Genomic DNA, 25,716 nt, shown 5'->3' with positions numbered 1-25,716 from the left:
ATATATTCTTACATAATAATAAAAATTAACCCATTTTTTAAAAAAGTTTTAATAATTATTAAACATTACATACATTTATAGACTTTAGAAATAATAAAATTCATTCTTACAAAATAAAAATATAAAAAAGCTATAAAATCATGTAAAGATTAATAAAAAAAACTGTTTATTAAATAGCACATGACTTTATAAGGTTAAAAAAAGCAGATTTATTTATTTATTTATTTATTTATTTATTTATTTATTTATTCATTCATTCATTCATTCATTCTGTAAATATTCTTGATTTCTACTTTTAATGTTTTGTAGTCTTTTACATTTATAGAATTTAATACAGTACATACAAAATCAGAACTTTTATATGATCTAATAATAAATACGGTTTTATTTATGATATTTATATACTGAAGTAGCTAATAAATGTGTAGAAATCAGATATAAACCAAATAAAATGATCTGAGAGAAAGATGATATTTTTAATAGTTTTATCAGTCTTTTTTTAAAATAAATAATACGTCTCTATCATTCTCTATTTGTAATGCTAGCAAACAGATTATTATTTTATACTCGATATTTAGATTTCTTGTTTTCAATTAAATTTATTTAAAATATGAAACACCCAGGACAGAGATGTAATCATGTACCACATTTAAAAACTTATTCGTTTCAATATAACAGTGGGATAATATCGTAAATTCCTTTTAAAATTGTACAATTTTATCGTTTTTCGCCTCCTGATGATCCTCCACGTCTTACTGTTGTAATTAAATACATGTTAAAGTAGGTTTTCAGATCAATAAATCCACCACAACGAGGTTCTCGCTTTCACTTTTCAGGCTCCGTGTGTCTGTTGACGTTCGCCTGCGATTCCTCACACGTCAACGTTAAACACAGAAGGTGGCGAAACGTCGCACTGCAAGCCGAGAGACCCCACGCTTCTACTCCCATTAGCGGCTTCCGGAGAAGCAACGTGGAACTTCTGATCAATAACGAGCTCGACTTAAGTGTGACTTAACACCAACAGACACACAGTCAGGTTTAAACCTCAGACGCAGCGAGTTTTTATTTTATTTAACGCTGACGAGTTGTGTATCATAAGAAATCAGCAATCTTCAAAATGGCCACCATTTTAAAATCCTCAAAATGTCTCCCCATTTTAACATTAGTACTTGTAGTTTATCTCTTGTGGACGTGGCCTGTCCAGTGTATCTTTTAGTTCCGATGGGAAACTGTAGTAGCTATGTAGTAGCTATGTACAGCTTCTAAAACTAACTAGTTAAATCAAAGACACAAATAACGCGCTAATGAGTGTGAAACCGGTTGTGTGGTTTACACGTTACACGCTCGGATTCGTACCAACATCGCTGTCAGATAAGATTAGCAGCTAACTAACTGTACTAGCTACGTATCCTCACCAGCGTCACCAACGATCTCTGCAACTTCCTTCCAAGCTTTATTATTTTTCTCTACACACATTTTTGACAGGATAAGATGAAACCACGGTTATAAGATTTTCTTCCATTTTTGCGGGAATGAACTGCAGGTAGGAACTAAAGTTCTGAGCGAGGAAGTGAAGAAACGTTGCACCACAGGATCAGTCCGAGAAATCGAGGAATCGTTCGAGACGATGGTGTGGATTTGTCTCTTCTTTACAGCGTCACACCCTAATCTGAATAGAATTGAGAAAATCACAATTCAAATGTCATTTGTTGCAAATTACGCAAAGTCCCGAGTGACATGTGGGATACAAACGTTTTGTTTTTTGTTTTTTTTCAGCTAACTAACTGGATTTTCACAAACACCATTTTTCTTGTCTTGCTCCTGCAAACAATTTATGAATAAATATGTTTATATCCAGCGTGATAAATGAGGCCCTGTTTTTTTATGGAAAAAACACGTAACAATCGTAGCAACACGGTGTGTGTGTGTGTGTATGTATGGTGTAGGCCACTGAGGTGAAGGATTACTCAAACCCCCCTCCCACACACACACACACACACACACACACACACAGGGCGCAGCAGCGAGTCCATTAGAGCAGTTTATTGTGAAAGCTGATCGTGGTTTGCTGATATTTGTGCGAACGCTGCCAGCAGATAGCACGGAGAGTTCTGAGTGTCTGTGTGTTTGGCCGTGGATGTGTGTATGTGTGTGTATGTGTGTGTCTATGTGTGGGTGTGTGTGTATGCGGTTTAGGGACCTGACAGACCGAATGAATTATTGATATGAAACAATAAACTTGCGTCACCTCCCTTCACGCTGTTTGGCCAGGAGGGATTCGCTTTCCCAGCACTGGAGCTGAACTGAACTCCTGAGACGGACGGTAGGAAGTTCGAGGAGGAAAAGAGATGAAAACACACCGGGGCGTTCCTCTGCACCGAGACAAGAGCGCACTTTCAAGTGATAAACGCTGTGAAACACTGAAACTCCTCATTCATTATTCACCAGATTTTAGATTTTTATACGGAAAAACATTCCTGTCTTTGATCATCTCGCATTTCTGAATAAATCTTCTCTTTAAGAAAACAGAGTCAATTTATAAGCATACACTTTATCAGCATATACTTACAGTATATATAATAAAAAACTTAACAACGTTACGTTTTTCTAACTTAACAACGTTACCAAGACCACTGAGGTAAAGGATTAATGCCGAATGATCGTAATTACGAGTTTCCCACTAGGAAGCTGCACATGAACAACCCCTCAAGTCGACTGGGATACGACTGGGAAACTCAGAGATCACTTCGATTCCCGAGTTTCCGAGATGGGAAAAGTCCTAAACTTTCAACAGTTTCTGTACTGAATGAGAGGTAATGTTAATTTATACACTATATCAGCAACCGTTCTGTGCACGTTGTACATTTTCACACCGTGTGTATAGCTAGCTGAGTAATACGTGTTATAGTGTCAAACTAAGAGTAAAATAAAAAAAAAGGAAAAGAAATATGTATGAATGAACCTGGCGTCGTCTGTGTTTCATGATCTTTCCGACAACAGAGCATGCGAACACGACACATACGGCACTGTGCAAAAGTCTTGGCACCCTATTTTTTTTTAGTACAAACTTTGTTATAGATGTTTATTTTCTGACTTCTACATTATTGATTCAGTACAAAAACATTTTCGATTCCAAACATTAGTTTTCCAGCACAAAATGAAACGTTCCAGAAAAATGTTTGTATGTCAGTAAAGAAAGCAGCAGATTCCATAAGAGACACTTTTCAGATAAAAACAGAATGAAGGCTGCTGGGTTTCGCTGCAGAAATAAGAAGCGAGTCGACAGTCAAAGTCTCCAGAAGAACTGTGGCTGCTTCTGCAAGATGCTCAGTAACACTTCCAGCTCATTTCCTTATAAAACTGCACACAAAGATACTGTTTTTGTTTTAAAGTGAAGGATCGTCACATAAAATATCGACTTTGTTTAGTTTATTACTGTTTACTGCTCTTTATAGGATTTTCTAAATGTAGAAACATTTAATTTCATTATTTTTGAAGGCGTCTTTACTCTACAGCATTTCTTTACACACACACATATATATATATATATATATATATATACAAACCCTACAATTACTAGCATAACTTTTATTTTATTATTATTAGCGTAACATTTAAATGAACTGCAATTATAATCTAACGTTATTAGTGCACTCTGTGTGTTAACATCTCCAGCGTAAGCTATTACCGTAAAGGAGTTACTATTTTGTGAGAAAAGTAAAAGGCCGACAATTATGAAGAGTGGAGATGGTTGCTATGGTAAAAATATAACACACACACACAGAATTTGATCCTAATTCAATTGACTAGAGTTATAGCTTCAATTGCCTTAAAAATGTGAGTGTAACCCTTTGTTCCTGGTGCCTCTAGAGGGAGGTTACGTTACGGCTGTCATGTAAAGCCTCGCTCTCTCGCTATCTCGCTCTCTGTCTCAACGAATCTCAGCAAAAAAAAAACAAAAAAAAAACCTGATCCTGCCACACTCAGGAATGTAAACTAGAACGAAGGAGCAAATTAGCCGGCCACGAAGGAATCGCTAAAAGTATGAAGTTTTCCAGCAGAGCTCCCGGCGGAAACCAGAACGCCAACATGTGCTTCGAGTTCTGCAGATGGGCGAACGAGTGAGTGAGAGAGAGAGAGAGAGAGAGAGAGAGAGAGAGGAAATGAGACTTCGTTAGCCCTCGTCTATAAACCAAACGCTAAAACACGAGCTTCTGTTTCTGCGATTTTCGACGGTAAATCTTCCACTAATCCTGCTAATTAATAAAATTATACGTGCTGCTCTGCGTTTTCAATAAACTATAAAGAGGATAATTAGCAATCGTGGCTTCTTTACAACACGAAGACGAGAGCTTCCGTATCTGGGCATCAGATGGTCGAATTTCTCGCTAATCACTTCCTAGCAAGAAATGTAATGATAATTAGCAACTGTCGCTTAGCTTGCTTCGATGTAGAAGCAAAAAGTTGTACTTAGGATGAAGAATAAACCAAATGCTAACACTACAGCTTCTGTTTCTGGGTTTCAGATGTTCAAATTTCTTGCTAATCATGTATTTTTCTAATTGATGAAAAAATAAATAAATAAGTGCAGTCATTGTCTGAAACTTCTGGAAACTTTTAGCAGCAATCATGGCTTTGTTAAGGTGCTAAGATGCGAGCTTCCGTTTCTGGGTATCAGACGTTCAAATTTCACGCTAATCATCTGCATGTATTTTGCTAATCAATAAAAAAAATATTCAGTTAAAACTTCTGGAAATGTTTTTTAATGATAATAAATGCTAATTAGCAACAATTGCTTCAAAAACAGGACGAGGATGAAAATGAAGAAATAAAAATCATCTGGGTATCAGATGGTCAAATTTCTTGCTAATCTTGCATTTTGCTACTCGAAAAAAAAAGCTTTTGATGATCATAATTAGCTTAAAAATCGCTGACATCTTTAAATAAGAAGAAAAGAGAGTTGTACAAAGGATGGAAAGAAACACAATGCTAACATTACAGCTTCTTTTCACTAGCATCTTGCTATTCTAAAAAAATTACCCAGGACAGAAAACCTTCTGTTAAAACATTATTAGCGTAAAATCTAACTTAAGAATTTTACTAATATAGCATTGCTAGTATGATATACGAGTTAGTTTGACTAGCATCATATATAAGCTAGTCAATAACAGTATTTATAGCACAATATTTAAGTAATATAAGAATATTAAAGTATTTGCGCAACGTTATTAGCATAATACCAACCTTAACAATAGTACCAATGTAGCGTTGCTAGCTTAATATGTGAGTTAATATGACTAGCAACATTTAACCTGGCCTTACTAGCGTGATCTATATGACTAGCATCATATCTAAGCTAGTAATGTAGCATTACTAGCATAATATTTAAGCGGCCAGCATTTAAAATGCTAAATTTATTTACTGTTAAATATAAAAGATACGTAAGTAAACTATAAAACACGACAGGGTGTGCTGTTGATTATTTTCCCAAAGCAGACTGTCCCAAAGTGTTTTATTCCTCTTATGCCACAGCGACACAACTAGCAATTGCGTAAATTACGTCATACTTTTGATCTATTTATAATTACATTCAATGTTCAGGAAACAACTCAAATGAATGTTCGCACTTACATCTTTTATCGCAGCTGTAAACAGTTGTTCCCTCACCAGCAAAAAAAAAAAAACGCAGCTTGTCATGTTACCAAGAAACCGCAAAAAAAAAAAAAACGTAAACTCCTCTGTCCTGAAGCTGTCGTAAAAACTTAAAGTTACAGCTTTACCTCTGACCCTGGAGACTCCTTCCATAAATACACGTTAAATAAACGCCTCCTTACGGAAAACTTCACTGTATCCACGATTACATGTGTTTTTTAATCCGTTCACGTGAACGAGCCGTTGCTATGGAAACAAAAACGTACTAGAAGGAGTGCATTAATGATAATGATATTAATCATTGTTACTTACAGGTTCAGTACACACACACACACGTTGTGTGAAGGTGAACCTGTGTGACGTTGAGCGTGTGAGCGTTTACAGTGACCTCGACCGAGGTGCCGTTCTGGATCTAAAACGGTTCTCGTCAGGTTCGCTGGCATGTGAAAGGTCAATTATAGGAAATGTTTCGGAAGTGTTGCGAAGGCTAACACATGGAGAATAATGGCTACGGTCTGCGAGCGCACGCCGTGTTTCTGACGCAATTTTAATTGAGGGCCGGTTGTAAAAATAAAGCTTTCGGAAGACGGGAGGGAAAAAAAAAGAAGCGCGCAAAAACAAACCGCAGCTTTTCTTTTCTGTCGCTGGTTCGAGTTGCTAGCTACCTCCAATTAGCTTTATTTACAGATTTTCAGATACTGTCATGCGTCAGGAGAGTGGCACCGAGCGCTGCTGAGCTCCGGGGCATCTCAGATGGTGTTTTTTTTTTTTTCTTTTTTTTCAGTTCCTACTCCAGATGTGCTATAACATGGGTGGGTACCTCAGCTGCAATATGGCTACCAGACCGGGACCGCTCACATCGGCTTTGATTAGGCTCAAAAAAAAAAAAAAAAACGCCGCCGGCCAAGAATGAGGTCAACGTTTTGGAGCGGCGAACATATTAACAGCGATCGTTTCATGTAAACATGCACGTCGTCTGCCAAGCTGACCCTAAACTTAATCAAATCCATGGCCAGATGAAAATTCGTTTCTCTTTCTCTCTCTTTCTTTCTCTCTCTCTCTCTCTCGCTGTAACACGTTGTCAGGGTGGAGGGAACGTGATCACATGTGATTAAACATCACAGCAGCTTTCGAACATACGGCGAACACCAGGAGTGCGTAAGGTGGTGGCTGTGGAACATCTTCCAGAAAGCAAATACGTGGGATTTAAACGTGAAATCCGATCTCGCACTTATGACGCCCTCGTAGACTCTCCTCCACCCGATCTCCAGCCCCCCCCCCCCCCCCCCCCCTCACTTCCTGTTGGTTCGGTCCTCATCGCCGTCTGTTTAATTATTCATCAGTTTGAGGAAAGTTCAGTGGATGAGCGTTAGAAACTCATGGGACTCGTCTTTCCAAACGGAAAGGGTTCCTCCACAAAGGACAATCTTTAGGGTTCTAAACATTTGTACAGTGTGCACACTGAGAAGGATGCTTCTTTGGATAGTTAATCATTCTTAATTTCCTGAAAACTTCTTGGCTGTCCTTCTGAATCCTTAAAGTGTTGCCTCATCAGAACCTGTTCCAAGCAGAACCCATTTTCTGGAAGCTAAACTATCCAATAAATTCTTAAAGAACTTGTGAAGAACCCTTTTTTTGGAAAGAAAGTACCAAGAGCAAAATGTTGAACTCCTGACAGGTTCTAGATATTAAGATAAAAAATAATGGGCACAGATTTGGAGGTTGTATGCTCTCAGAATGAGGGTTCTTTTGAGGGTTCAAATTCTTACAAATTGATTCCCTATCAGAAGGGGTTTTAAGTACAAGCCTTTCTGGAAGAACCATTGAAGAACCTTAAAGTACCAAGAAGAAAATAATGGGAAATTATTTAGAGTCTGTATCACACACTACACCACTTAATACACACACTCTTAGAGGAAAAAAAGGGTTCTTTAAAGGTTCTTTCAGGGTTCATTGGATAATTAAGAACCCTACAACAGATCGCCTATCAGAAAGTGTTCCAAGTAGAACCCTTTTTGGAAGCTAAGAACTCTTATTTAACCAATGAAATCTTGAAGAACCCAAGTACCAAGAAGTTAAACCTTAAACTCATGAGAGGTTCTAGATATTAAGAAGAAAATAATGAGCGATAATTTAGGTTGGATTGGAACCCTTTCTGACAGGAAAATACAGTGTTCTAGATTTCTAGAAGGTTCAGAAGGACAAGCAACCAGAGAACCCTTTAGAGCATAGCGTGTTGACTAGCTGCTGTTTTAAAAAAAGAGCATCGGGAAGATCTGGGCGGGGCAGGGGGGCGGGGTTAAGGACAACCTGTCAGAAGGACAACCAATCAGAGAACCCTTTAAAGCGCAGCATGCTGACTAGCCGCTTTGCTAACAACAAACCAGAGAACCCTTTAGAGCGTAGTGCGATGACTAGCCGCTTTGCTAACAACAAACCAGAGAACCCTTTAGAGCGTAGTGCGATGACTAGCCGCTTTGCTAACAACAAACCAGAGAACCCTTTAGAGCGTAGTGCGATGACTAGCCGCTTTGCTAACAACAAACCAGAGAACCCTTTAGAGCGTAGTGCGATGACTAGCCGCTTTGCTAACAACAAACCAGAGAACCCTTTAGAGCGTAGTGCGATGACTAGCCGCTTTGCTAACAACAAACCAGAGAACCCTTTAAAGTGTAGTGCGATGACTAGCCGCTTTGCTAACAACAAACCAGAGAACCCTTTAGAGCGTAGTGCGATGACTAGCCGCTTTGCTAACAACAAACCAGAGAACCCTTTAAAGTGTAGCGTGATGACTAGCCACTTTGCTAACTAACAACCAGCCAGAGAACCCTTTAAATCGTAGCGTGTTGACCAGCCGCTTTAAAAAAAAAAAAAAAAAAAAGTGCATCAGGAAGATCTGGGCGGGACAGGGGGCGGGGTCAGGGTTATTAGACCACACCCACTTTGGGTTTCAATCAGAATACAGATACAGAGCCGTAAACAGATACAGATAAAGATACTGGCACTGTGTTACTGTGTCACTATTAGCAAGCATAATAATAATAATAATAATAATAATAATAATAATAATAATAATAACCGGTTCAATAGTGGTATGTTTCTCCGAGTCGTGTCAGGAGGTCATCGAGGGCGGAGAAAACAAACCGTACACCTCCGCCTGCTGCGCCCAAATGACTGACATGTTTTCTCATCGTTCTGATTTACGACACACGACCGTAATGTAATGACCAGAAGAAGAAAATTTGCAATATTATATGCAGTGACTCATCAATATGCATCCTCAAATTCGGTCTAAAAATAACGTGGCGGCTCAGGGAGGGGGGCCAGCTGGGAAAATAAGCGTTCGCGTTGATTAAACTCAACTGAATAAGCCTTGTTTATCCCCAAGGGGGCACTTGGTTGCTAAGCGTACGAGCCGTCATCGTCAAAACAGTGGAAAAGACGTTATTAAGGACATCTGCATTCTTTAATCTGGGTATTTTGGCCATCGGAAAGGAATTCGTGTCATCTCGAAAGCTGGAGACTCATCCAAAAAAAATGACGCTGCTTCGAGTGGTTCTCGTGTTTCTGGAGCTGGACGTCCAGCGAGACGTCGTCACCAGCCACTTCGTCTTTTACAGCAAACATATTGACAGATGGAAACCTCGGTTCACCTCCACGTCTAAAAATACCAGCGTGTGACGTTCTGCAGAGAACAGAAACGACCAGAAAAGGAGATGAAAAGACCAGAACGTGCAATAATATACACCGTGACACGTTAATGACCTCACTCGCATAAAAATAACACCTCGCCTTACGGACGAGGGTGTGTGTGTGTGTGTGTGTGTGTGTGTGTGTGTGTGGTGGAGGCTAATAGGAAAATATCGACCCACGACTGACATAATTTTAATCAAATCTAATTAGTTTGATGAGAGAAATGGCTGTGTTTCAATTCTGTTCCCTCGTCGACTTCCCCTTACGACTCGCCAAAACGAGTGGCCACTTGCAGCATTAAAGGCTAATCTGGTCAACGTTAAGGGTTCTAGATTAGGGCTGAGGTTAGAACCAGGGTTTAGGGATTAGGGTTCATGGGGGAGTTAGGGTTAGGGGCGAGGGGAAGACGTCATGTACACTCTTTACAACAACTTCAGAACCTTTAGGAGATTTCTGGAGGAAGAAGAAAATAAATAGATAAGATTAAACACTGCATATTTATCCAGTTAATACACATAATACACACCTTGTTAGAAAATTAAGGTTCTTCAAGGGTTCTTTAAGGGTTCTTGGATCTTACAAAAGGGTTTGGAGAAAAAAAAAGGGTTCTAAGAATTAAGCAGACAAGAATGAGCGATAATCTGGAGCTTGTACCACACAATTACCTCACGGATATACACACACACTCTTGGTTCTCTGAGGGATCACTGCATCACTAAAGGGTTCTACTGGGAACCTTTAAGGATTCCTCCAGAACAACAACTGAAGAAAGCTTTTTGGATAGTTAAGCTGTCTGCTAAAAGGGTTCTACTGAGAAGGATCATTTGGTTATCGCTGAGAACCCTTAATGGGTCCATGGAGAACCCTAGAACAAAAGACGTTTAAGGGTTTTCCTTTTTGGAAGCACAAAACACATAATTAACCAACAAACCTTTAAAGAACCCTTGAAGAACCCATAAATGCTAAAGAATGCTAAACTCTTGAAAAGTTCTAGGTATTAAAAAGAAAATAATGAGCAATAATTGAGCAAGAACTCAGCAGGTTCTCCAAGGGTTCTTTAAGGGTTCTTGGATCTTAAAAAAGGGTTTGGAGAAAAAAAGAGTTCTAAGTATTAAGAAGAAAGAATGAGCGATAATCTGGAGATTGTTCCACACAATTACCTCACGGATATACACACACTCTTGGTTCTCTGAGGGTTAATTGGATCACTAAGGGGTTCTACTGGAAACCCTTTCTGTTGTAGGCTTCTACATAGAACCTTTAAGGATTCCTCCAGAACAACAACTGAAGAAAGCTTTTTAAGAGCAAATACTCTTAAGGGCTCTTTGGATAGTTAAGCTGTCTCCTAAAAGGGTTCTACTGAGAACCTGTTCTTACAGGAAAAATACTGAGGTGTGCACTCTTAGAACCCTTAAGGATCATTTGGTTGTCGCTGAGAACCCTTAATGGGTCCATGTAGAACCCTAGAACAAAAGGGTTTTAAGGGTTTTCCTTTCTGGAAGCACAAAACCCTTAATTAACCAACGAACCCTTAAAGAACCCTTGGAGAACCCATGAATGCTAAAGAATGCTAAACTCCTGAACAGTTCTAGGTATTAAAAAGAAAATAATGAGCAATAATTGAGCAAGAACCCAGTGGGTTCTCCAAAGGTTCTTTAAGGGTTCAGTGGATAATTAAGTTTTTTTTTTAGCACAGAAAAAGGTTCTACTTGGATAGGAACCCTTTCTGATAGAACATTTAAGGGTTCAGAGGAACAAACAAGAGAACAGTGTAGCTTCTCTGCTAATGATGTAGAACAGTGAAGCGCTAAGCGCTAAGTGCTAACGCTCACTCATCAGCTGGCAGGAGCGAAGAACTTTCAATCAGACCAAAAAAAATTTTTTATCAAAATTTATACTTAAAAAAAAAAAATATTTTATTGCTTAATAAAATAAAAATGTTAATAATAAAAAAGTGTTATTATTATTATTATTAGTAGTAGTAGTAGTATCAATAATAATAATAATAATAATAATAAAATATGATATTTATTTATTTTTTATTTGTTTGTTTGTTTGTTTATTAATTATATGAATTTAAATTAAACTATTATTATTATTAGTAGTAGTAGTAGTATTAATAATAATAAAATATGATATTTATTTATTTATTTGATTGTTTGTTTGTTTGTTTATATGAATTTAAATTAGATTATTATTATTATTATTAATAATAAAAATATTACTGCTAATAATAAATCATAGAATTGAAAAAAAAAAACCACAAAAAAAATGTATGTACTAGAATGTAAAGGATAAAATAAACGTACACAAATATAGAATAAAATGAAATATATATCAATATTAAAATAATTCCCAAATAAATAAATAATAAAAAAATAAAATGAATAAAAAATAACTCAAAGAATTTTAAAATATGAAAGTAAAAATAATATAAAAAATAAATCTATAAATCCAGGGACAGAGGATGTAGTGTGCAGTGATGAAACATAGAAGTTAAACTAAAGAACAGTCACGGAAAATTCTGACAAGATAAAAATGGACACCATCTCACACTCACACACTCACACACACACACACACACACACTCACACACACACACTCACACACACACACACACACACACTCACACACACTCACACACACTCACACACACACACACACACACACACACACACACACACTCACACACACCGTGACTCTATAAATAACATTGGCCTGAGGCAGAAGGCCGCTCAGGAAAATATTGTTTTCTCTCAGCGCTAATATCAGCGCTCAGGGCCGCTAATCGAAGGCAAGAACGCCAGGCATCCGTCCCCGCTGTCGGCGGTGATTAATGTGGCCGAGTCGTGGCCCGCGCCTCACCCCTTCCTCAGCGTGTGATTGGTTAATGCCGTTTGCAGCGGAACGGCGGCGATTCTCCGACATTGTGGTCGAGTGTGTGTGGTTTGGATGGCGAGCTGATTACATGTGTAGTGTGGAGAAGAAAAAAAAAAAAAAAAACGCTAAGGACAAGGGGAACGTTAACCGCAACACCGCTTCCTGAAATAGACAGCAGTGCAGCAGGGGAGTCTGGGAGAACCTCGAGTTCTGCGTCAGACCACGGAGAAGCCGAGTTACACGCCACGCTCACAGCCAATCAGATTTAACCAGAACACTGAGACCAGAAAGTCTCACACGTCTTACACACTGATTAATAATTAACATCCTGCTGCAGAGGTTGTTGCTTAACGCTGAAAAAAAACAATCACGACTAGAAATCCACGTAATCTGTAACCTGCAGCGTTTTTTCATCATTGTTGTTATTGTTGTTATTTTGTCCAGATTATCAAGCAGCACTTTTGTATTTTTCTACTCGAGCCAGAAAACAGTTGTAGCATAAACAGCAAACCCACAACTTTCAAACACGTCGCTTTGAATCAGTCGCACTCTCCGTTATTCCGTCTGCAGCCTGCATCAGAGTTCTGCGGAGAAAACGATACGAAACACCGCACATCTGTTTGACATTGAAATAAAACTGTTAGGTATCAGGAACAGATTAAAGGCAGAAATCCTCACACAACCTTCCTCAAAGTCTGAACTTTGCTTCATCAGTTTTGCTCTCGACCCACAAGGCTAATTTTGCTAACAAGCCCATGAAGCTTATAGACGCCAGTTTAGCATTTCGCATACTTGCATGACATGTTCGATTTTTGTCTGAATGTTTTTCCTTTAATGAAGTTCATCAGTCCTGAAACTGCGTTATTTATTTATTTCATTCTGAAAAGCTGAATATCGTGCACCTTAATATAAAACAACGCAATGGAAATAACTGGACATTATGATGTACCTGCTTTACAACTCTGTTCTGAAGGTTCAGGTGTAACAGGTACACCTTTCCAGGTGAAACATCGTGTCTGAGACGTGCACAGTGTGGAACCTGCTGAAGCACACTGACCGATCAGATTTAAATCGTATTTATATGTAAATAATCTTTACCCAGATATAATCCTGATAAGTCTGGAACAAGCGGGAACGAGGCACGAGACTCATTTCAGCGCCGTTATACGAGTGTAAAGGAACCCGTTTGTCTAAACTCTCAGATTTAACAAGCAGCAAGATTGAAAATGGCTTGAAAAAACCCACTAATTTATTAATGAGCTCATTTGCATATTCATTTCAGTCTCGCTAACGAGTGAGAATGGATCCAGTGATACTCCTGATATTCATGAATTTTCTCCACAAATGCCTTTAAAAAGTTGCCAAGAATAAAAACAGCACAAATTTCACGCTTTTTGATGTGACAACAAGCTTATTCAATAAAAAAATAACTAAAGAAATTTTAAAAATGTCAAAATATTGAGCAAATTTGCCTATTTAAATGTATTCGTATTTCAGAGTGTAAGAAGATCAAAAACGGTGCGTCTCTGCCTGTCAGAAAACAGCTAAGAAACGAAATCTGTTCTAATATAATGAGCGCATTTGCATATTAACACGTAATCGTATTTCAGACTCATGAAATGGAAATAAATTCGTAAAGGCCTGTGGTTAAAATCTCATCACTGGATGCAGTCCGGATACAAGAGGCATGAAATGACCAGGTGCAAACGGGGTCAAAGTTCATCACCCAGCCTGTTTTCACTTCACGCTGATTACGATCGAAAGTGAAGACGCGAGTGTCGCGGATAAAATCGCAGTTCGGTGTAAAAACGCTGTAAAATCAGAAAGAAAACATTTCTGGCTCTAAAATCTGAACCAAAAGCATCTCTTTAGCAGCGAGCATGAAGTGTTTCATAACAAAATTGTTACTACTGAGTAATAAAAAAATAAACTTGATTAAAAACGATATTCCCATGTCACTTTCGCAAAACTCAGATTAATATTCTTATTAAAGCTCGTGCTTTTGCTCTGGCAGCTATTAAAGCGAGGAGGGGGGAAGCACTCGGATGTTTGATGGCACTCACATCTGTGTTCACTTTGAAATGTTTATCTTTTACGAACCTGCCTGCCAGTCTAAAGTTACTCGGTAATTCGTCCTGCTTTACACGCGGCGAGAGAAGCAGGAGTTATCCGGCGTATTTGTTTTGGTGGGACGTCCTGCCTCGTCCCGATGTGCGACCCGCCGAGCCCTAACCTGATACGGCTAAAAGCGTATTTCAGACAGATAAGGCGTCTGAGATCAGCTTTTAAAAACACCACTTCTCCGGCTATCTTACTCCCGAAATGAATCATTTCCTCCTCGCTAATTTGCGATATTCCCCCCAAAAAAATCTAATTATCGCAGCGGGGAGCGGCGGGAGATGGATATCGCCGACTAGCCGAAGGGGTCGAGGGCCCTCGTCGTAAGGTTAAACAACAGATCTGTTTCAAATACAACACACCGCTACATCTGGAAAAACCGCACTTGTTCTGTGAGAAAGAGAGAAAGAGAGAGAGAGAGAGAGAGAGAAAGAGAGAAAGAGAGAGAGAGAGAGAGAGAGAGAGGTCCAGCTAAAAATTCTGACCCACACCACATTAGCAGCAAAAATTTTCCCAACGGTTTTTTGTGTTTTTTTATTTATTTTTTTTTGTAAAGAGAGGAAATATTTGGCCAGCTTCCCCATCGTTCCCGAGCCAAAGTCTACTTTAGCGCACTCGGCAGTGGTGGAGTGTGTTCATAGCGATTAGACGGCGCAGATAAGGACACTAGGAATCCAAAAGGGACATGAGATGCTAATTAGGAAACGCAGAGGTCTGTATTTAGCTTGATTGCTAGCCATGGCAACAAATATTTAACAAAGAGCCTCTGCGTTTGACGGAGCTGTAATTAATCGCTTGCGAAAACATTCACCTGCCAAGGAGCGCGGAACAGGAACGCTTTCACACGTTAGCCGTCACCGAACAGGAATGTAATAAAGAGGGAGGCGACGTAGCGAGTAAGGTGACACTAACCTCGTTTAAAATGGCTAAATTGAAATTTTAAAGCTAAAGCGTCAACATCAGCGGCCAGCAGTGTTTCATTTAGCTTATGGAGACACGACAACACAAAAGTTCGTAAGCGTGAGACACCTAGCATGACAAAAGTTCTGCTAACAGTTTTGCTAATGTCAAAGCCAACATCTCAAACCTCATTATGCAAAATTTACTGTAAAATTGTAATAAACGTCTTTCTAAATGTATTGTAAAAACATAAAGAATGTAAATGCATCGTACAAGTATGTTGTATAAATATGAATCGAATGAAAAGCATGCTAGCATCACTTAAATGACACTAGCATAACCAAAGTTTTGCTAACATGTTACTGTAAAACTTTTAATGAACAGTATATAATGTATAATCTTTTAGTTTTCTGGTTTTTAGCATAAAAAAGTTACACACACCATCATTTATAGAGGTCAGGGACTAGCACTTTTCATAACTTTTGCTACTCATAGCTAAAATCAAGCTAACCTTTTAAGCTGCTTTATACGTAGCATTAAAATAAATGATTGTATCATTTACAGGTTGAGAAACTAGCATGATAGCATAACATTTGGCTAACATTTTAAGCAGGTTTGGATTTAGCCTAAAAATTAAATCATGCCATCGTTTACTGTACAAAGGAGAAACAATGAAAAGCATGAAAAGTGTTTTGCTAACTTTTAGCTAACATTATAATATTGTTTTAAACAGGATTATAGCTGATTAGACAAAGAGAACAACACTTCTTCCAGGTGAACTTTTTAAACGAGTGTGAAATGAACTGGTGCTAATTTAGCCTGAGAGCTAGCATTAGCGATTCTAATAATAAGTCATGCTAATCTCATGAGGAGTCTCTGGTTTATGAGCGAACAGCAGCTGCTCTGCTTTTCCACACTGTCACGCCATGAGGCTAACGCCCGGCCTCCTGCGGCATGCTGGGATCGAGTTAGCTGAGGGAGACGAGCGGCTGCCATCTCGCTGAGGTCACCGCTGAACGTGTGTGTGTGTGTGTGTGTGTGTGTGTGTGTGTGTGTGTGTGTGTGTGTCAGTATTGTCCCCAATGCTTTTTATCTGTGAGTTTATAGCGCCTCGGAAGGAATGCAAACACTCTGCATTCAGATGACCTTTGACCTTTGTGGAGAAAAACCAAGGAAGGCAGGATTGAGGATGAAAACTCTGAAAACTCGTTCTCTTTCTCGAGGTGTTAGGGGGAAAGAAATGAAGTGGAAGTTTTTAAATTAAAAAAAAAATGAATGAGAATAAAGAAATGAATGTTTTAATGAGTCACGAGAGAAAAACAAGTAAGAAGAAGAAAAAGGAGTGAAAAGTAAGTGAGTAAGAGAAAAGAGAATGAGAGAAGTGTGTGAGAGGGAGAAAGACAGAAAGAAAGAGACTAAAAGGAAAAAAAAAGAAACGAGTGTTGAACGTTTTCATTACTGCCACAAAACCCGAATTATTCACAAAGTTATTTTCTAAACAAACACGAAAAACTCGAATAAAAGTGACTTTATTTCTGTCTGAATCGGGAACAGCAGTGTTTCTCCTCTCCGGATAACTTTAAGCAACGGCTTCAAAATCATTACGCAGAACGTAAAAAAAAAAAATTGTAAATGTATAAAACACGCAAATGCATTGTCAATGTAATATATAGAAATAAATAAATATATATATAAATGTAAAAAAAAACCACAAAAACCTTGGAAAAGTGTAAAAAAATGTAAATGTTTTATAACTGTGTGAAGAATGTAAACCTTAAAGAATGTACATGTGTAAAGATTGTAAACATATTGTAAAATTGTAGACGGCACATGGATTGTAAAAAAAAAAAAAGTTTCCAAAAAACAATGTAACTGTATTATAAAAGTGTAAAGAAAACAACTCTATTGTAAAAGTGTACAGAATGTAAATATATTGTAAAAATGTAAAGACTGCACATGTATTGTAAATGTGTGATGAATATAAATGGATTGTAAACAATGTAAAGACTATAAATGTATTGTAAACGTGTAAAGAATATAAATGTATTGTAAACGTGTAAAGAATATAAATGTATTGTAAACGTGTAAAGAATATAAATGTATTGTAAAAGTGTAACGAATGTACAAGTATTGTACAAGTGTAAAGAAAAGAACTCTATTGAAAAAGTGTACAGAATGTAAATATATTGTAAAAATGTAAAGAATGTAAATGTATTGTAAAAAGTGTAAAGACTGTGTACAGTGTAAATGTAAAAAATGTTTAAGAAACAATGTAAATGCTTGCATTGGGAAAAGAAGTTTTAAGTTTCTAAGAGGGAAATCAGAAGAGCATGATTTGCACGGCTTAACTATAAAAATATAATGTAAATATTATATAAAGAGTGACTGTATTTTCCAGGTTATATTAACAATATTATGGGATTTTTAGTTTTCTAGAAATAAATGAATACAGTGAGCATCGTTGTCAGCTCCTTAATCACCTAGCGGTAGTTTTGGTCAAATAAATAAATAAATATAATCGTAAACGAGCCAATAATGTTCCAGATACTCAAACTGCGAATGTGAATTAAAACAACACATGATCACGTGTGATGCAAAAACACACCACTGGGACGTCACTCATTCTCGATTGATTTAATTACCGTGTGGATGCGAGTGTCTAATCTCAGAGGAGACGTGTACACGTAACAGACGCCACCCAGAGAAACTAATCCCGACTAAATACGACTTCGCAAATACGCCTAAAGTCTCCGTGCAGTTATTTCTAGTGTTTTTTTTTTTCTAGCGATTGGAATTGCTGTTTTTACATAATGGTTGATTTTTTTAACTCCTGAATGAGTCAACGGAATTCAGCAGATGTTTTTTTTTTTTTCCCTGGTGTGTCCAGTAAGAAAACAACAAAACAAAAGTAATAAAAATTTTCTTTTCCTCTAACTCTCTAACATAAAAAGAAAACAGAAGAAATCGGTACGACCGTAAAAATGATTACGTATTTACTGCAGTGGATGACGGACGCTTTCACGGTGAATCGTACGTGTTTTGTGTTTCCTGCGAGTTAAATGAATAAAACTGTTCTCATTTGGTGTGTGTGAAGACTTAAGGTGAAAGAAAGACAGATAACGGAGGAGAGATAGAGAAGGAGAGATAAAGGAGGAGAGATAAAGTCCAGGCGAGTGACAGAACAGAAGAGAACAGAGCGTGAGTTATGAATAGAGCTGTGTGAGATGTGACTGATGGATGTGACGTGCGAGTGTTTACAGTAATAAAGCAGGATTAAGGTGAAGCCGCAGCTGTGTGTGTGTGTGTGTGTGTGTGTGTGTGTTCACATCGCTGCACACAGGAAGTTTCATCTACGCCGAGCCCCAGTCACCTGCAGCGAGAGGCCCGAAGCCGTCCTGCGCCACGGCGACCTGTCCACGTCGTCAACGTCCAAATTTACGAGTTTAATAATGAACGATGGAGAGAAAGAGACGGAGACGGAGGACGGAGGGAGGATCTGCCACGGGGAATGTTTTCATCTGTCTCTTTCCAGATGATGCATTTTTCCTTCCTGCCAAATGGAAGACAACGTCGGATTGTGTGTGTGTGTGTGTGTGTGTGTGTGTACTCGGAAAACACCTTTTGCAATCGAGGCCTAGCTACAATCTCGCTTTTGTCTCAAACACCACACACACTCATCTACTGCAAATCAGGAGTGCTGATTAAAAAAAAAAAAAAACACCAAGACGTACGGGGTGTGTGTGTGTGTGTGTGTGTGTGTGTGTGTGTTTGTGAGACTGAGAGAAAGTAAGTGTCCCAGTCCACACCCTTCTCACTACATGGGTCCGTCCAAACATAACATCAGTATTTACATGGAGAAAGTTCCTGGTATTCAGTGTCGGGTTACGCACCTGCTTTAGCTGATTATTTTTAATTTAGTTACTTTTATAATTACTTTAGTTATTTATTTTCAGATTATTAAAATCACCTGAGACACAGGGGGTTTTCAACAGCTTCTAGACCACCGCCTTTAAACACAAACACACACCTTTAAACCCGAAAAAACTCATGGATAGAAAATGCGGAAAATGCTGAAAAACCCGATCAAAGTTTTCTTTTACTGTCAAATAATAATACGATGTAACGTAAACACAAAAGATAAAATACGATGATTATATGAATGAGAAGATGGCGACCATTAATCGCTGCAAATTTGTTTTTTTTGTTTTGTTTTTTTTTTTACAAAATGGCTTCCAACTTACAACAATCTTTAAAAAATTTTACCGGTACATTTTTATCCATCAACTGGGACACGCCCACATTTTTTGCGATGAGCAGTGTTCGTCTTTGTAGTTTTTTTTTTTAATCCAGAGTGTCATGTTTAACAGAATTACACCTCCTTCCCCCTGGCTATAACACACACACACACACACACTCAAACACTCCCGATCGACAGCGCTCAGATCAAAGCACGTGTGTAATTACATACAGGGATGGATAATAAAACATTAAACCCGTGAGTAAACACACATCAGCCAGCGTTTACATTCACATGACAGTTCACATGTAATTAAACGCATTATTTACATAAAGAGCGGCTTTAATTGTATCAAATAACTGAATCATGATCCTGTACTGATCTCACACACATTCACGTGCACACACACACACACACACACACACACACACAGTGCAACAACTAGTATCCTTAACTAGTGGCATGCACTGTAGGGTGTGTGTGTTTGTGTTTGTGTGTATGACAGGGGTGTGTGTGTGTGTGGGTGTGTGAAAGTGTGTGTGTGACAGGGGCGTGTGTGTGTGTGTGTGTGGGTGTGTGAAAGTGTGTGTATGACAGGAGTGTGTGTGTGTGTGTGTGTGTGTGCACTCTCCTGGAATCCTTTGTTAGGACCAAATGCCCCTATATTGATATCAATATATGTTTTTGGCAGGTCTGTGTGTGTGTCTATGACCTTGTGGGGACCCCACAGTGGCCCCCAGAACGTGTGTATGTGCGCGTGTGTGTTTGTGTACGACAGGGGTGTGTGTGTATGTGTGTTTGTGTGTGTGTGTGTGTGTGCGCTCACCTGCTATCCTTTGTTAGGTCCAAATGCCCCTATATTGATATCAATATATGTTTTTGGCAGGTTTGTGTGTGTGTCTATGACCTTGACCTTAAGGGGACCCCACATTGGTCTCCAGAACGTACGTGTGTGTGTGTGTGTGTGTGTGTGTGTATATGTGTGTTTGTGTATGACAGGGGTGTGTGTGTGTGTGTGTGTGTGTATGTGTGCATTCAGGATTTTAGGCTTTTGTGTTGAGCAAATGTCCCTATAATCATATATGTTTGTGTTTTTGACCATGTGGGGACATTTGGTTGTTCCCCGTGGAAAAAAAAAAAAAAAGTGCACGAGTGTGTGTGTGTGTGTGTGTGTGCGTGTGTGTGTGTGTGAGTATCTCACATAGTTTAATATTTCCTATTGGAATATCACTCCTCATACCAGACAGAAACCTTAACACGTTACCATGAGACACTGAACTTGTTCGGTCGTGCAGGACACGTCTCCTTCCAGAGAAATACAAAGGACAGGTGTTTTAAAATCACACACACACACACACACACACACACACACACACACACGTGGTGACAGAATGTTCAGAACTTTCAAGAACTTACAATGCAAGCAGGTCATTTATAGTATGTATGTGTGTGTGTGTGTGTGTGTGTGTGTGTGTAGACCCTAATAAGACAGTGAAAGACAGCAACATAATAATACACACACACACACACACACACACACACTTTGACAGTTAATCATTCACTAACGATTGAGATCCATAAATTCCCCTGATTTGTTATTTGCATTCGCTTCCCTAAACAGCGAGTAGCACTCTGAAGCATTTCACCCGGCGGCAACTGCACACACACACACACACACACACACACACACACAACACACCATTGTTGTGTCAAACAGAAGTCGTATTGTGTTTATGATGTTTCAGGTGAAAGGAATTCCCTGTCGCAGGTCCAGTTAAGTAACGCGTCTCGTTGTTGCGAACATCGCCAGGTTTCTGTTGGCGAGATTCAGAGGTATGAAGGGAAAAAAATGTTCTCAATGCACCTAAAACATATTTATATTTTAATAAACGTGTGCGCACATGTCTAACAGCGGAAAGCCAGCTTTAGGAAGACGATCACAGATCCGAGTTGAGCTTTTCTAGTCGGATCTGTCAGGAGAAATCCAGAGATGTGATCATGAAGCTATACACTGATACATGGAAGCAAAAAATTATACACAAAAACAGTTATTACACCACAGCCCTGTTGAATTCTGGATTCTGATTGGTCTGACTAATTTTATATAAATATATATATATATACATTTTAATGCGTACCTTCTAATGCATAGTGTTTCTATAGCAACAGCTCACTAATACAGAGATAAGGAGAAATGTGTTTATTTAACATTTACGGAAGGAGTCTCCAGTGTCAGTGTGGTGTAACAGTCAGAGATAAAGCTGTAAAGAGTTTAGAGGAGTTTACACTTTGTTGTTTCTTGGTAACATGACAAATGTGTGTTTATTATTATTTTTTTTTGTCTTAGTAACTTTAAGAGAGAGAATAAAGAGAGGATGGTATATAAGTGAGAACAGGAACTAACGTACTTCATGAACATTAAATGCAAATCAAAAAAAGTATGACGTATGTCGTTCATTAATAATTAAAAAAACTGTAATCGTAGGCAAATTGTTGAGGTGAGTAAAAGACTTCAGGATGTGCTGTTATGGGAAAATAATCATAAAATAAACTTTACTAATTCAGTACATGAAGTTGTGATGTAAGGAGGAGAACCTTCCAGAATCAAGGCCATGATGGAAACCATGTTAGAGTACCCTTACTCAAGTATAAGCTTTCCTCAAGGGTTCTTTGGATGGTTAACATTTCCAGCTTTCTAAAGAACTTTCTAACACATTTTAGCTAAATTACCCTTTAATGTGCTTGATTTAAGTTTGAGTCGGACGACTGTCACAACGTAAATTTGTATCGTTCTGCTTCTACCAGACAAAGACGACTTCAGGAGCTGGAATGAAGGTTACGAGCAGAAGGATAGCGTAACATCTAAACCTGCTGCTTCAGAGTTGGTTCTGGGAAGCGTTCCTCCCGTGTTCGAGTGTGTTTGTTGTTTCTATAAGACACCGGACCTCACACCTACACACACACACACACACACACACACACCTACACACACACTTTCTGAAATCCCCCCATCTCGCTCAGTTCTGCGTAAACACCATTAAAGGTCGATGCGATGGAGCTCAAAGTTGAGTCAATATTATGCAGAACAATAAAGTCGCTCACAGCGTGCAGAGGATGAGTTCATCTCCAACCTCCAACACGGTGTGTGTGTGTGTGTTTTATCTTGTGTGTGTGTGTTTTTGAAGCAGATGGATTTAAGGCCCAAAAGTTGGAGATGATTTTATTCAATGATTACATCAGACTCCATCACTGATATAAACTCAGTTCCCACTGACTGAAGCAGAAGAGACGTAAACAAAGAGAAGCATTTTAATGGAGTCAATCACAGAGGCCACGCCTCCTTCACTGTGACTGACAGGTACAGAGGCCACGCCTCCTTCACTGTGACTGACAGGTACAGAGGCCACGCCTCCTTCACTGTGACTGACAGGTACAGAGGCCGCGCCTCCTTCGCTGTGACTGACAGGTACAGAGGCCGCGCCTCCTTCGCTGTGACTGACAGGTACAGAGGCCACGCCTCCTTCGCTGTGACTGACAGGTACAGAGGCCACGCCTCCTTCACTGTGACTGACAGGTACAGAGGCCGCGCCTCCTTCACTGTGACTGACAGGTACAGAGGCCACGCCTCCTTCACTGTGACTGACAGGTACAGAGGCCGCGCCTCCTTCACTGTGACTGACAGGTACAGAGGCCACGCCTCCTTCGCTGTGACTAACAGGTACAGAGGCCACGCCTCCTTCGCTGTGATTGACAGGTACAGAAGCCACACATCCTCCATGGATCAGTCAAAAAGGCATAGAGGACTGAGAAACAGGTAGAGAGAGAAAGAGATGGAAAGAGAGAGATGGAGGAAGAGACAGAGATAGAGAGAGAGAAAGATAGATGGAGAGAAAGAGACAGAGAGAGATGGATAGGGCGAGAGAGGGAGCAATAGAGAAGGAAAGAGAGAGAGAGAGAGAGAGAGAGAGAGACAGATGGAGAGACAGCAATAAAGAAGGAAATAAAACATAAATAAAACTCTAAAAAACGTGAGTGAATGGAAGCAGTCGAGGTGAAAAGGACACGAGAGTTAAATAAACCCCGACCTGGACACACCACAGACAGCGAGAGTGTGTGTGTGTGTGACTCTCTCTCTCACACACACACACGCACACACACACACACGCACGCACACTATTTTATGGAGGACACTTAAGGTGCATCCGGCCGTTTAATGTCAGAGTCGCAGTGTTATGACAGCGAATTCCTCCTTACAGCCACTGTACACTCACACACACACTGTTCTCTCTTTCTACAACCTCTGCGTGTGTGTGTGCGCGCGTGTGTGTGTGTGTGTGTCAGGGTGGTCATTATTCAGTATATCATAATACTTAATTGTCTAAACTTTAACATTAATATCCATGTGAGTGTATTTACTGTACGTCCGGTAGGGAAACCACACACACACACACACACACACACACACTCACACACACACACCCATATATTTTCTTTGATTTGTGTCTTACTGCAGTTAAAAACCAAACTTCTAACCTCGACCTCAATAACCAAAATCAAATATTTTGGCTGGCTTTTGTAAAATAATAAATAATAGATAATGAAATAATAAATAATGAACAATAATGAATTAATGTGTGTGTGTGTGTGTGTGTGTGTTTAGCTCTGTTTGGAATGAATCTCCTAACAGAGCTAAACACACACACACACACACATACACAATTATAAAGATTAAGTTGACGTTTACTAATTTCACACATTCTTTTGTTGAAGTTGACAACTTGAGCAGAACTTTACTAGTTTAATACAAAGTTACAGTTGAGTTCATTAAAAATGTGTGTGTGAAGTTTATGACTTCAGTATGATTGTAATCTTCACAGTGCTAAAGCTAAAGTTTAGTAATTCAGTGTGTTTGTAAAGTTTGTAAAGTTCAAGGTGTAAAGCTAAAGTTTACTAATTCAGTATTTCTCTAAAGTTCATGGCTTAATGATAAAGTTTGCTAATTTGGTATTTCTGTAAAGTACATGGTGTAAAGTTTACTAATTTGGTTTTATTTTTACAAAGTTCACATTGTGAAGTTAACATTTACTAGAGCAATATGTAAAGTTCAAGGTATAACGTTAAAGCTTACTAATTCAGTATGTTTGTAAAGTTCATGGTGTAAATTTAATGCTTGTATAGTTTTATTATGTAAAAGTGATGTTTATCAAGGCAGCTTGTTTTCAAAATTTTCAGTGTAAGGTTACAGTTTACTAATTTAGTATGATTGTAAAGTTTACATTGTAAAGTTAATGTTAACTAAAGTCAGTACTTTTGTAAAGTTCAAAGTGAAATGTTTAATAGTCCAGTATTTTTGTACAATTTACAGTTTAACTTTAATGCGGTATGTTTGTAAAGTTAACATTTACTAATGTAACATGTTTCTAAGTTGCAGTTTACTAAATCGGTATGTTTGTAAAGTTCATGGTGTAAAGATAATGTTATATAGTTTAAAGTGTAAAGGTAATGTTTACTAAGGCAGTTTATTTTCAAAATTTTCAGTGTAAATGTTCATTTACTAATTTAGTATGTTTGTAAAGTGTACATTGTAAAGTTAACGTTAAATAATTCAGTACTTACGTTTCAGATAAAACGTTTAATAATCCAGTATTTTTGTAAAAATTTACAGTTTAAAGTTTACTGATTCATTTTGTAAAGTTAACATCTACTAAAGTTACATATTTTTGCTATTTCAGTATGTTTGTAAATTTCATGGTGTAAAGTTAAAGTTTACTAATTGGACATTAAGTAAAGTTTGGAGTGTGATGTAGTTTATCTCTCCTGGTAACTGGTGTGAGACTGAATGTTTGAGGTTCAGATGAGGGGCGGAGTCAGCTAGCGTGATCTTTGATCCTGTGATCTGTTTAACTTCTTGTGTGTTCAGTCGTGTGTACGCAGCACAGCGCTAACTCTCGTGGGTTTTACCTGTTTTGTTGAAAGAGCGGTTGAAGCTCACATCTGCGTATTCCTGCGAGTGGAAGAGGAAACCGAGGACACGGAGGTTTGGCGGCGTCCCAGCTTCAGAAAGCGTGAAACGGCCAGATATCGCAGAGAGAAAAACCAGACGCTGTCGTTCTCCCACTCCTGGCAGCAGGGAGAGGGAGAGAGAGAGAGAGAGAGAGAGAGAGAGAGAGAAAGTCACAAACATCAGCATCGCTCTGGACTTTAACGTTTACAAACGTGCATTAACGCTCGTTCTG

General features: G+C 38.7%; 1 long non-coding RNA gene across 1 annotated transcript in view; it reads right to left on the bottom strand.

Moving 5' to 3' along the window:
- The window catches only part of LOC113541967 (uncharacterized), a 177,846-nt gene that overhangs the window by 7,525 nt on the left and 144,605 nt on the right, over window positions 1-25,716 (bottom strand). Inside the window, exon 3 of the long non-coding RNA XR_004577831.2 lies at window positions 25,442-25,600. This is a non-coding gene — a long non-coding RNA (uncharacterized LOC113541967). The remainder of the gene's footprint in view (window positions 1-25,441; window positions 25,601-25,716) is intronic.

This window comes from Pangasianodon hypophthalmus, chromosome 3 (assembly GCF_027358585.1).
Source record: "Pangasianodon hypophthalmus isolate fPanHyp1 chromosome 3, fPanHyp1.pri, whole genome shotgun sequence".
NCBI lineage: Eukaryota > Metazoa > Chordata > Actinopteri > Siluriformes > Pangasiidae > Pangasianodon > Pangasianodon hypophthalmus.
This window is presented reverse-complemented; position numbering and strand designations above follow the sequence as displayed.